At 48.4% G+C, this 10371-nt stretch overlaps 1 long non-coding RNA gene across 1 annotated transcript; it reads left to right on the top strand.

The window, feature by feature from the left end:
• Positions 1-1683: 1683 nt before the first annotated feature.
• LOC115601639 lies at positions 1684-9775 on the top strand. Its single transcript, XR_003989430.1, has 2 exons — positions 1684-1984; positions 4424-9775. It is a non-coding gene; the product is annotated as an uncharacterized LOC115601639 (long non-coding RNA).
• Positions 9776-10371: the final 596 nt, after the last annotated feature.

Here is a 10371-nt window from a genome sequence, read left to right as displayed (position 1 = left end):
GTCCAAGAGAGAGTTTGCTTTACTGTTTCAGCCCCTGGAAGACTCATGAAGATGGATACATCCCTTTGCCATTACCAGTCTTACCCATTTTAAACTCCTGCCCTAGGATCAGGGCTCTGTGTGTGTTTGTGTATGGATAGGTGTGTGTTGTTAACTAGAAGAGCTGTAGGCTCAGGGGGGACATAATGCCAGTCTTCTGATAGAACTCTATTTTCTTTCATACTGTAAATTCAGGAACTACATAGTACACTACCTATTTTCTTTTGTTCATATCTAAATTGTCTCCAGATCCTTGGGCTGAGGACAAAGTCCAGTAAAACACATTGTTATACATCTGTGGATGTGGCATAAGAGTGTTCTATTATATCTCTGAAGATTATTTCTTTGGGATTTCATATTTTTAGTATTCATCATTTTATGAGCATCCCAGATACTGCCTCCGTGACGAGAGCTGTCTCACCCATAGCTTCATTTGTCCCTCCCAGCACATCATAAGGACAGTGGTTTTGGCACCCATTCCACCCAGTTTGCATAACAGTGGCATTATTGGCATTTTGAGCATATTTCTGTATGTAAAAGGTATGTGAAATGTCAGACTTTTCAGAAGCTATCAGTGATTTGAGGTGCCTTATGTTCTTAGCATCCGACATTAGACAGGTAAAAGAGATTGCTGGGATGACACTGTCTAGAATCTCACCTTTCACAGGTAGTTGCATTATCAAAACTCATCAGTTATACCAAAGTATATTGGGATTGGCTTAAAAATCATAAAACCTTAAAGAGAAAAGAAACAAGAGAAACGGCCTGGGGCTGGGTAGAAAGTGCTTCTGATGAGCGGCCAGCAGGCACCGCTCTAGCATCAGCAATTGCTTGGCTGCTGTGGCGTATCTTTGACAAAGAGCTCCTCGCTGTCCCTTCCAGCTCCCTTTTACAAGGGAACGGTGTGGCTGTAGCTCAAGGCACCAGGTTGGCCTGGAAAGCTCAGGAATGACCCGAGGGGGCTGTGAGCTGGGCAGTGAGTGTGTTTACACGTTTCCTGACACATGGAAGGGGTGGCCACAAGATTTGCAGTCGGTTACAGTTCTTGGACATCTCCTGGGTTTCGGTACATCCAGCTATAGCAATGAAGTGTTACTGGCAGGTAGTTGGTCAGGAGGGAGGTGATTTTAACAGATTATTCTTTAATGCTCTGTGCTTGGAGGTTCCTGGAGGAACTGCCTGAGTGGATTTTCAAAGAACTGGGAGAACAGATTTCCTAAGGAAAGGCTTTTACTTACTGACTTGGATTTCAGCCCTTGGAGTGCTCAGTGACTTGCAACCAAGTGCAAACACAGTCTGCGTACCCCTTAGCCACATCCAGACACAACCTGTCCTAATGTGCTTCTTTCAATACAGCAACACCACAGAGCACCTGGCAGCCTTCCCTCCACGCTCTGGTCACACAGGTTTTGATCCCAGACTGTTAAAGCAGCGCAAAGCCTTCATATTGCAGACTAGCTGTAAATAAATGTCCCAGCCACAGGAGTAGTTTAAACAGGTACAGCTGGAACTGTGCCTTCTGGGCTTAGACCAGAGGGGTGGTCCTGCTGCCTCCCTGGAACAGGTAGGGGAGGGAGCTGTGTGAAGAGAGCAAAGAGAGGACAGCTTCGTCAGCTAGAAACTGATTGAGTGACCTTTCTGCTCTCTGGACTGAAGTGGGACCATTTCCTCTGCGTGCTGGCATTTTCTCCAGCCCTGTCCTTCTGCTGGACACCTCTGCTTCACTTTGTAATTGACTTTTGTATTGCCAGCTTATCCCACCCATCCCCATGCTCCTTCCCTTCAGCATCTCCTCTCCAGGGATTCCTCTGCAAGAACCTGGCCAACACAGGAGGCACAAAAAGCGCTTGCCTTTGTTGCTTAGTCCTTCCCATTCCTGTAGGCTGGGTCTGTCTTATTTGAGATCTGATGCCACTTATGGCTTCTGTTTGAGAAGAAGAAAAAGGTATGAGGATCCTTTTCTTTTTTCCTTTTCCCCATGCAGATCTCCTGGGGTGCTCAGAGTTTGACCTCTGGGGTTCTCACACCTCTGGCTGGAGCCAAGGGAGAATCAACTCTTGAACAGCACATAATTTCTTATTGATATTTTGTGCGTCATTGCGTTAACTGTGTTTATGCAATTGTTGCTCGCAAACAACGCTTTGTGAGTTTGGCTCGATTTCACCTCCCGTCTGCCCTGTTCTTGCCCTCTTGTCTTTCATTTGTTCTTGGTTTTGTCATGATCTAGGCTTAGACAGACTGGAGAACTTTAGAATCCTGAGGACCTGCGTTTCTAACGTGAGGAAACAAGTGGAAAAACACTTAATCTTTTTCCTTTGGACTGAAAGTCTACAGGCTCCTTTATCTATTACAGAGGCACATAAAAGGCATAAGCAGCATTTCTTTTCCTTTGAAGGTCATCTTTAAGGGGGGGTGGTGGTGGAAAACAATTCACTTGGTAAAACAAGAAGCCAAGAGGTAGGATTCCTGGCTTTGGCTCTCAGAGTTCTTCTGCCACTTGTTGGCTATCTCACTCGGAGCTTGCCACTTAAGTTTTGTGTCCAAGTTTACCTAACTGTTAAAGAATAGCTGTTCTACATTTTCTCTTGCCTGCAGGAGGTGATTATGGAAAAGGTAACGCTTCCCTTAACGACTGAGCTGCACTCAATTTAATTTGCAATTTGTTACGAAACAGTGGGTATTGTTTTACCTTCCTTCATCCCCAGGGTGGGGGAACGGGCACAGTGAGTTCCAGAGATAAATGGTGAGCCAAATAATTACAGGCCGGGCTCCTAGGGGTGGCTTGAGGATTAATGGCTGTTTGTGCAGCACTTCAAGATCCTTAGCTGCAATGTTCTTTTAACTCTGGGGCACTGCGGGCTCGAGGTGATGGGTATGTCTGGGCTCTGGCAGAGGTCAGCACTGGGAGGACAGCAGATCTTTAGAAGCAGAGATGCAGCTCCGGGGATGTGGCACAGGAAGGAGGTTTATGTTAGACCTGGGAAATACTCCTATGTAGGATGGGAAGGTGGGAGGGAGAGTCTGTCCCTTCAGGCTCATTGTTTTTAAGCAGATGTGGCTGCTTAAAAGAAAGAGACCTGAGAAAATAATATATCCAGTGAATGCTTCTTTAGCCATCTCTCTGGTCTTTCTCTCAATCAGCAGTGACCCAGGTGTAAGAGGTCAGTGCTTAGCTGTCATGGATATAAGAAGAAAACAGGTAGTTGCCTTCTGATGCCAGCTGGATCCTTGTTGGTCTTTTCCCCTTGGACACCCATGGGTGACCTCATAGGTTACGTTAAGCCAGAGCACTGCATTTCAAGTGTTTTGGAGCTAATATGCTGCGAACAACCACAACTCATCTGCGCTGGGACATTCACTGTCGTTATCACAAGTGAGGAAACTTCAGTGTTAGGTGCCTGCACAGCGCTGGAGTCCCAGCCTGGCTTTTACAGCCCTAGAAGGAAGTGCTGAGTGCATTGCTTTCTAATCTTGCCAGGGAGATGTTCAGAGGGGAGACTGCACTGTGGGAAGTGGTGTAAGATACAGACGGATCCAGCCAGCTTGCGCTTGTTTGAGTCCACAAGCAGCCGCCAAGGGTCAGGCACTCCAGGAAAGTTCTCCCTGTCCCATGGGAAGAGCACGTGCGTTTGGAAAGATCCTTGAGCGCAGCAGCCACGGGTGGTGCAGGAGGGGAGGGTTTCTCCCTGGGTCTCGCAGGGTGGTGCAAGGAGCAGTTCAATGCTCCCAGCGCTGTCCTAAGCAGCAGCGGGTGGTGCTATGTGACAAGGCTTTCCTGGCACCGAGGTACAGGGACTCCCAGGGGACAGACTGTGAACAGCCGCAGTGACCACGGGGAAACAGGACAGGTCAGGTTATGGCTGGGGAGCTTGCACTGTACAGGTGCAGTGAGTCCATCCCAAATCCTTTGCTACTCATCTTACACTGTACGCGAAGGGAGAACAGCTTATCTCCTCTCTGCAGCACAAGGATTTGTGAGAACATCCAGCACCTCTGAGCTACTGCACATCCTCCTTTCTTTGGTTGTCTTCCTGTAAGAGGTGTGCTTTAACCTTCTGTCTGTTCAGTGCTCAGCCCACCACACAGCAGCAGCATATGTATGGTCCTTTGTCTTGTAGGACCACGTTCCTTGTGCTGAATATCCCCTTCTTAGTATCTTCAACCTCCCTTTTGGGTTTGGAGACGCCACGGATCCATGCCAGTTTCTATCTTGCTAAATCAGTACTCTCTGCAATATGCCCAACATCTTCCTGCTAAAAAGTCTTTTTAAATGGCTGCTGGTAGTTAGGGACCTTACCAGTGTCAGTATTGTCTGTCTAGTTGGGGAACAGACCGATCATCTCATCTTTGTCAACTCTTTCTTTGTTTTTCTCTTTCTTTTTAGCTTTGGCTTCTGGTTATGGGTAATGCAGATCAAAGTGTCCTTCCCCACCACCCCTGCCTCTGGAGAGCGGCACACAGGAGCAGAATGAAAGAGCCATGGGAATGCTGAGCATCATTTTATTATTATAACCTTTAAGAAGACAGTGGGAGGATGGAGGAGAAGCACAAGGAAGACACTAAGACAAGACCACACAGACAGCACTTAAGGGGGGAGAGCAAACCCAAAGGGAATTAAAGAGGCAAATAGATGGAAGGAGAGGAAGAGGCAACAGGAGACTGAGCAAGACTGGCAAGGAATGACAAAGCCACCTTCTTCCAGTTTATTCAAGGAGCAGACCTGAGGGCTCTCCATCCATGAAAAACCAGCCTTCTGCACACCGTTCTCCCATTTTCCTGAAATCTCTGCTTTTGCTCCTCCAGGCAACCATTAATCTAATATTAAGCCCCTTAACCTCTCTAATTGTTCCCTTTCAGTGTCAGCTGGTTTCCTATTAACCTTTCAATCTCTCAGTAATGCAGTTACTTCTGACTCCAGCCAGCCCCGGCTCTAAAGCTTTACCTCCGGCAATGAATTTTCCAAGCTTTCACTTTTTTTTCTCTTTCTTTTCTGTAATGATTATTACTGTTGTTAAGGAGCCAGTTTGAACCAGCCTCTAAGTGCACAGGGCTGAACCAGTTGGAGTCTATAAATAGCCCTTTGCTAACCTTGTGCTTGATTTCATTAGGTTGATTGGCTTCCCTCTCTCCACTTCATTGCATCTCTGTCTGTCTCTACCCTCTTCACTATTGATGCTGGTTCTTTTGTTGCTATCCGAGACACCTGCTTGTTGATAGGAGGGATGATCACTCCTACTTTTTTGTCTCCCAAACAAAAGTGTTGTCACAGGGGAAGCATCTCTAGAGTTTCATAACAGAGGGAAAGCAGAGGGTGAGGCAGGCCTGAAACAGCAAGTTGGAAAACACCCACAGCATGCAATAGGAAGTCGCATAGCTGAGCCCCAGACACAGGAGGAAAGTTTGCTGCCTATAGGCTGGGTTTCTCCTTGACACTCAATGTGATTATCCTTGAATGCACACCCTATCGTGCAATATCAAAGCCAAGGCTCCTGCCTAAAGGCAAATAGTGCTGCAGTTCAAATCAGGAGTGCTCGCCTAAAGCAGACATACAGATCCCAGAACACAGTGTGCACTGTCTGCTGCATGAGGCAGGTCCTCTGGCGACTTTTACGCCATTAATTGATTCACTACTGCTGCTTGACCCTGTAACCTAGCAGCACGCAGTTGCTTCCCTGGCCAGCATTAAGCTGCAGCTCAACACTGTACTTGTGCTGTGCCTCCTCTAACTCGCCTGCTTCTTTTAGTGCTGATGCAGATCCTGAATTCTGCTCAACGCTGATACCTCTCCCAAGTGCCTGCAAACCGCTCCTTTTATTGTAAAACACAAAGAATGTTTGCAGTGAAGCCTAAGTTGACCTGAAATCTCTGGAGTCAGTGTAAATCACAGCTCAGCACTGCAAGGCTGGGTCTGAGTGGCACTTGGAAACTGCTGGTGTGCAGCGATGCAGTGGGGCAAAGCATCTGCTGGCGCTTCACAAGTGCTAGGAGCGCTCTTGCAACAGCATAACAAGTTTTGTTCGATGGACCCAGCACTGGCTTCTAGAGGTGAGGAAGCACCATCTTCCTGGAGAAGAGCTGGGATCAGGGATCTAGTCATGGCTCTGTTTTGCTGCATGCCGAAGTGCAAGTTCTCTCCCTGTGGAGCCTCATTTTTTTTTCCCCAAAGAGAAAGACTTAGAGGAAACCTTTCCCCTTTGTGCTTAGGCTGACGTTTACAGCCTTTTGCTGCAGATCGGAAGCAGGATTTGTGTGTCTAAAAGCTCCTCTGTTTTTCCTAGCTGTATCATTTGTCTAACACCAGCTGTTACCTTTCCCCAAGTGTCCTGCCTCAAAGTCAACAGCAACTTACCAAAATAATGGGAGCTATTCTCTTCTGCTCTCTGTGCAGCTCTGTGTGTCCCTACTTGCCCACTTACTACTATTCCTTGTTGTTGGAGGGCAGATTCTGGCAGCAACAAGCCTTTGTCTTATTTTCTGGCAAACAACCTCAGCCTGCAACAAGGCAGGAAAGACAAACAGTGAAGAAATAAGAGCTGGTAAAGCTGTGGTTAAAGGAGAAGGTTAACTTCTGCTCGGTTCTTTTTTAAATACCGAATTTGACAGGGGGAAAGGTTTGTAAAAGCACGACATGCATGGAAAGCACATCCCCTGGCCAGGGCCAGTGGCAGACGGCATTGAGACCTGTTTAATAATACAGGTTCCCCAGGATAGCCGGGTGCTTGCTTCCCATCACTCACTGCTTCTTTGCCTTCATGTTTATCCTTCTAAATCCTCAGCCCCTGCTTTTGCTCCCATGCCTTTCGGATGCCCAGGTCTCACCAGGGTGAAGGAGGCCCCCCAATTGCTGCAGTGGGGCCCCATGGTGGTCACTGGAGTGGTGCCTCCCTCTTGCCTGCTCCCAGCTACCCTTATCACAGAATCATTAGGGTTGGAAGGGAGCTCTGCAGGATCACCTCCCTCGACCTGCTGCCACACTCCTCCCAATGCACCCCAGGATACTATTGTATAGAGGCAGCGGGAGGAGAATTGGGTGCTGCTTCCTCCTCCTGGGCCTGCCAATGGGTACCATCTTGGGGTTCTCCCCCTAGTCCTGGGATGGGCCTTTGAGCAGCTTGGTCTAGTGGAAGGTGTCCCTGCGCATGGCAGGGGATTGGAACTGGATGAGCTTTTAGGTCCCTTCCAACCCCAGCCATTCTGTGGTGCATCAGTGAGGTCTCCACAAGCTTTGTGTTCTGCCTGTGAAGAAGGGTGGCCAACCCGCAGCCCCACCAGTGGGGGAAGGCACTGTGGGGACCACTGCTATGGCTGTGGACAGGGCAAAGCCCCTGTGGCCAGCCAGAACTCCCCTATCAGAGCCCCAGCAGAGTGGGGGGCACAGCCTGGCCCCAGATGATGACTTGGGGCTGAGTTAAGCTGGGTACTGTTCAAGCTTTCGCTCCCCAAGCACCTGCACTGGAGGTGGAGAGGAAGAAAACTCCCCAAGGTTGCACCAGGAGGTGCCAGCTGTAGATGCAAATGAGTGTTTACTTTCACACACCTTGTTTCCTCTCCACCTTTACTCCCCTAGGGAGGAAGAGGAGGTAGGGTGGTGGAGGGAAGGGTGAGATAGCGTGGCTAATACATCTCCCCTCCATGCTGCTCTCATGCTTGCTGTGTCTGAGGGCTGCTCAGAGCTCCTGTAACACTTCCTGGCCCACATCCCATGTTGCCTATGGGAATGTCAAAGCCCATGGTGAGCCCATTTGACTCTCTGATGAGCATGCTGCCTTCTGTGCTGTCCTCACTGCCGGGAGAGGGGAGCAAGGCTGACCAGTGGGATGGTGGCACGTGGCTGCAGAGTAACATGAACTGCCTTGCAGTGAGTCCTGCGTCAGTGGAGCAGAACACATGTTGGGAGGGGAAGCCTATGGGAGATGAAGCCCAAAGCAAAAGCTACCCCTGCTTTTTCGGTCTGCATTATGACAGGCGAATGGTATCAGATCCTGCCTTGGCTACACCCCAGTTGCCCATTTTCCCTGGCTTCTCCTCTTCCATGGGAAGCTTCCTAAATGTTTATCCCAGTGATCAATCATATGACCCCACTTTGGCAATGTGATACGGCTTTGGCTGTGCTAATCAGCTTAGCGTGGGCCCCTTGACCCCTGTCATCTTATTTTAGGGAAAAACTTTACACAGTGCCTGGTGAGGGCTGTTCAGTCCAGAGGATTTAAATCCAAAATGAAAAATAGCAACGCAGACTTTTGCTTTCTTATTTTGTAGCCAAAATTCAGTTTAATTTTACAGGTCCTGATGTGTCATTCCTCTAGGAGGAGTTGAGCTTTGAATAATACAGAAAGGTTTCAGTTGCATGGTAAAATATTTGACACTTTTGACTGTTAAAATACCCCAAATAGCAAATGTTGAGTGCTTTGGCTGAAGCAATGCTCAGTCATCCAAATGGACTTAGACACTGAATCACTTCTCTCCTTTCTCCTCCCAACTTTAAATGATGTCCTTTCAAGCAAAGTGGGCTGCAGAGAAAAGAATAGTGATTGGTGCAGGGGACTGGAAACATTTACCTTGAACCTCAAGGGGGAGACACCAGAGGAGATATGGGCCTGAAGAGAAATATTATATTTTTGGAGTGTTTTTTTCTCCACAAAGAGACATCTGTACTCTAAAGCACCAGCAAAAGTCAGAGATTAACCAGCAGCCAAGACCCCAGCTCATCAGCTAGCCTGCCAGTGGTGCAGGGGGCAGAAAGTATGCTGGTAACTAACTCTCTTTCCCAGGCTCCAAGAGCGTAGTGCAAGCCCTGCAGACATTATATAGGAAAACATGAACTACATCATGTCTGAAGGAGCTTGTTTTATTATAGGGATGAGTACTCACAACCTGCTTTCTACTACAGAGACTGAAGGGAACAGACTGGCTTTGCAAGGGAGACGCAGATGAGGGCACGTTAACTCTATTGGCGTAAAAGAATAACTGGAAATGTGCTGTTGTGTAAGAGGAGGGTCTGGCAGGAACCGAGCACCTTCAAAGCCTGAGAACTATGACCAGTGACAGCTTCTGCCGTCAGCACTGCAGGTGAGCATCCAGTGTGCTGCCAGACCAGGAAATGTCGCCAGACCTGCCTGAGGGCTTTCCCAACCCAGCCTAGCTGCTGCAGCAGCCTCTGCTCCCAGGCTTCTGAAGCACCATCTGGATGCAACAGGAAGATCTTCAAACTTCGTTTGCCACATCTCCAGCCCTTCCCCTTCTCTGTGGAGCATGTCCTTGAGTGAGGTAATCATCCTCTGTTCTCAGCAGGTGAAAAGATCCTCCTTTTGAGCATCTCAGGGGAGAAACGGCAACTGCCAAGGCCCAGTAGAAGACTTTGAACATCCTCAAGGTTTTGAACTTGGCTTGAACTCTTGACACCCATGACTTGAATACAGTCTGGTACTGATTAACTCTGCTGCTTCGATCTGGGGAAGGGAATGTTCTTCCTGCAGTTAAATATTTACTCATCATTATACATGGACCAGGCATTACAGAGCCTAAGGCTGCATTTGCATTTTCTTCCCATAAATTTAAAGAGAAAAGAGCATCTTCCAGTATTTCGGTGCTACAGCTTCCACCCTTCATGGTAGTCCAGTCACGTTCAACCTAGCTATCCTGTCAGCTTCAGCAGCATTCCTAAACCATGAGATTTGTAGCTGACACCACGGGGAGCCCACATTGCACTCCCAATAAATACCTTGGTTCCAAAGTACATCCTTGGAGGACAGCATGAATCGCATTTCTGACAGTCACGTGTATTTAGCAGTTACAACTGCCTTTGCATGACATTGCTTTGGGAGAGGCAGAGCTCCCCCCTCCCCAGCCTTGCACCAGCAGGACTTTTATGGTAAAAGTAATTCCTATTTTAGGCAGCACTGCGGTGAAGGGGTTAAAATGGGAAAGTCTGAAGCATCAGTATGGGCTTTTACAAGCATTGGCGTATCCCCGTCTTCTCTTCAGCTCCTACCTGCTGTAAATGCTGGTGTGTGTGCCTTTGACATGCCGATATACCCAACAGGTACCTATCATCCCCCTCCACTACTGCCCAGCATTGGTCTTCTCTATCCTGACTGTGGCAGAGCAAAGAGAGCCTGGGAATAGGTGCAGTCCGTGGCTACAGTGGTGATGTTCCTGCCTCTCCTTCTGTTTCCCCTGGCTCAGGCAGGGACTCCCAGCTGTTAGCTTACCATTCCAGGCACGGATGACAGCAACCAAAATAACACCACTGTACTCAGTCAATCCGTAGGAAAATCCCACCTTGGCACACGGAACATGGAGACGGTGCTCACGCATTTTCCCCTAAGGGCC

Source organism: Strigops habroptila, chromosome 2, assembly GCF_004027225.2.
Source record: "Strigops habroptila isolate Jane chromosome 2, bStrHab1.2.pri, whole genome shotgun sequence".
Classification (NCBI taxonomy): domain Eukaryota; kingdom Metazoa; phylum Chordata; class Aves; order Psittaciformes; family Psittacidae; genus Strigops; species Strigops habroptila.
Note: the sequence above shows the minus strand (reverse complement) of the source record. Positions and strands in the feature narration are given on the sequence as shown.